We start from the raw sequence: 3,443 nt of genomic DNA on the forward strand, positions 1-3,443 counted from the left end.
GTAAAATTATTATTATTATTAATATTATTATTATTATTATTATTATTATTATTATTATTGTTATTATTATCATCATCATCATCATCATCATCTTCTTCATCATCATCATAATGGCCATGTGTGAAAATGGAAAGTTACAAAAGTAAATTATAATTATATCATAACAGTATATGTGTTACTATTCTGTAAGTGGGAACGTTCATTGCCATTTCAACAATTTCTGCAGATTTTATTTCATATCAAGGTTTAGAAATCAGTAACTAATTGTCACTGTCGCGTCAAAACTCGCACATGTTGCAATTAAGAATAAACCCATTGCATCGATTTCTACTCAAACCCTTTTTCACTTTTATGACAGAAAAATACATACACCATAAATGTCATATGGAAGGAGCAAACCATTGCTGGATAGCATTTGATGATTTGTTATTCATTTTATTGAACAATATATAAAATCTAGTAAATCTTGTAACAAGTTTTCTGTGGTTTTGAGTTATGCAATTCGATCTGGTTTAATGGTTTTATGTGTAAGCATATTATTTTGAGATGTTATGTATTTTACTTTGGAAGGATGAGTAATATATATATATGAAGAATAAATTAATTTAATTTAATAACAGAATAAATCAACAAATGAATGAATGAATGAACATCTGCTAAAAGAATAAATGAATGAATGAAACATCTAATAAAAGAATGAATGAATAAACAATAATTGACAAACACTAATTGACAAAACAGGTAAACTAATGAAAGTATGAATTACGAATTAGTTAACAAAGATAATGAGCGACAACAGATAAACTAAATAGAAGAATGAACTGATCAATTAAATAATGAAGGAATGAATTAATAAATTATTGATTGAGCAAATTAGTAAATGAACAAATGAAGTTGTGAATCTTGAGAAAATATCAAGAAATTGAGCCATGTGAAAGAGACCACAATTTGGGTAGGTGGTCGGGCTGGCTTGTGGGTGGGATGGGTGGACAACTGAGTGAATGAATGAAGTAATGAGTGTTTAATTGATAGATAGATAGATATATAGATTGATTGATTGATTGATTGATTGATTGATGAATAAATGGGTAGATGGATAGATAGATCGACGGATGGATGGATAGACGGACGTGATGGTTGGATGGATATAGGGACGAATGAATGGATGGGTGGATTATAATAGATGGATGGAAGGATAGACGGACGGACGGATGGATGGATGGATGGAGAGAGGGAGGGATGGACAGACATGTGGATGGATAAATTGATAGAGGGAGGGATGGATGCATTATAATAGATGGATGGATAAATTGATGGATGGATGGACAGACGGTTGGATGAATGGAGGGATAGACAGACGGACATATGGATGTATGGAAGGATATGATAGATAGATCGATGGATGGGAGGTGAATGAATTAGTGTACGAATAAATCAATGAACTTATGAATGTATAAATAATTGATTGATTATATAAATCAGGCTATCAAACAAACAACCAATGGTTAACCCATGGAAAATAAACAGTATAGTATAATAGTATAAATATGATATTATTGAAACACAGCCTGCAACTATTTTGGCCTTTTTAATTGTAACAAAGTAAACTTGACCGAGATTCATAACATAAAGATTGCATAAGGAAGTTCCAAAAAACATATTTTTGTAAGAATGTATAATACCGTACGTACGGTACTCCAAGTATTAGAATGCAGGCCATTATGTATTTCAATACTTGGAGTATGTATTATACTTCCTTAACTAAGATAAATCGGTGAACCTTTCGATATTTTTTGTAAAAAAAAATATATTTTAGTTAATAATTTTCTAATTATTAGCCTATGATATCATAATTATTGTTTTTAATTTTGTAGGTAAAGTTGAAGGTACCCAATAATCAGTTCAGCTGGATGGACTACCTGCCATAGATATTGTTGAAATTAATGTAAATATTATATTACGCATTTTAACGGGGTTCTGAGAGTTTAATAAATAAAAGATAGGCCTAATAAATAATGATAGCCTGATGAAAATTAAAGTAATTATTATGATAATAATAATACTAATAATAGGAATGATCCCCTACCTGACGTGTTTTCGTACTGAATACTCAATACGTTCCCAAATACTTGTCGCATGTGATTCGGGCGGGAATCGAACCTACGACCTCTAGATAACTAATCTGGTGTCTTAACCATTAGACCACCAAGTATACGGAAAAACATAATTCCTATTAAATCTTCCGACGCAAGAAACACCATCGAATACTCATAATAATAATTATGATGATAATAACAATAATAGGACAATTGCATACTTCTGCCACACCACTATTTTGTATTATTTTGACTTCCTGTGACCTTGATTTTGAACCTTTCACTCCAAAATTCAAACATCTCTTCATTAGACCAACACGTACCGCTCCGCTAAATTTTATAATGATCCATTCATTAGATTTTGCATAACTCTGCTAACAAACAAGTGGCGCTGAATATAAACGGTAACCCCGGTGGCCGAGGTAAAAATAATAATTTCGATAGTTTGCGCCAGGAACATACCAAATGAATGATGTTTTTGCCCTACGTGATACCGTACAGAATACTCAGTACGTTCCCACATACAAAAAAAGTTGCAATTGATTTGGGTGGGAATCGAACCCACGACCTCCAGAAAACTAGCCTGGTCTCATAACAACTATACCACCGATCCTGCGCTTAGTGGACTAGTGTTGAATCCGATCCCAAGGCAAGGCTCTTTCGATACGTCACACGTTGCTTCAATTAGCCGCCTTTTTTTTTTTTTTTTTTTTTTTTTGCTATTGCTCTTTTATTTCTATGGTGTGTAGATGCCACAAAACGCGGATGATCTTTAGGTGCCAGAGAACACAAAACAACCGGAAAATGGCAGGGTCAAAAACCGTCCAATTTCGACAAAAACCGTGATTTTTTTTGGCCAAAATTTGGCAATTTTTTACCTAGTTGTTTTTAAGTTATTCTTCTATTAGTAGGGTCCGTAGATGCAACAGAGCGCATTCGTATAATCTGTAGGTACCACAAAACACAAAACAACTGGAAATGTCAGGGTCGGAGAAATCGTCCAATTTCGACAAAACGCCTTTGCGTTTAAAAATTTTGCAATTTTTCACCGGCTCGTCTTTTTCGTCTGATTTTTAAATTATGGTACCGTACCCAAGGATCATAAAAATACCGATTATGTTTATCATTATCATTTTCATAGCATTTAATGTTGTGAATTATGTCAGAATTAAGCCCATACGCCTAATGAATAAATTAAATACTATTTAAGCTTAAAAGTATGTTTTAAGTGGCATTTTCAAACATTGTTTTTGTGATCCAACCAACCACTGTCATTGGGTCTCCGACGGCTACGACCTATGTTGCCCCGGGGCCCCAAGGCCGCTCTCAGTGGCCCTGATCGAGTGA

This window comes from Anneissia japonica, unplaced genomic scaffold (assembly GCF_011630105.1).
Source record: "Anneissia japonica isolate Jap-2015-1 unplaced genomic scaffold, ASM1163010v1 scaffold7731_len1735946_cov199, whole genome shotgun sequence".
Classification (NCBI taxonomy): domain Eukaryota; kingdom Metazoa; phylum Echinodermata; class Crinoidea; order Comatulida; family Comatulidae; genus Anneissia; species Anneissia japonica.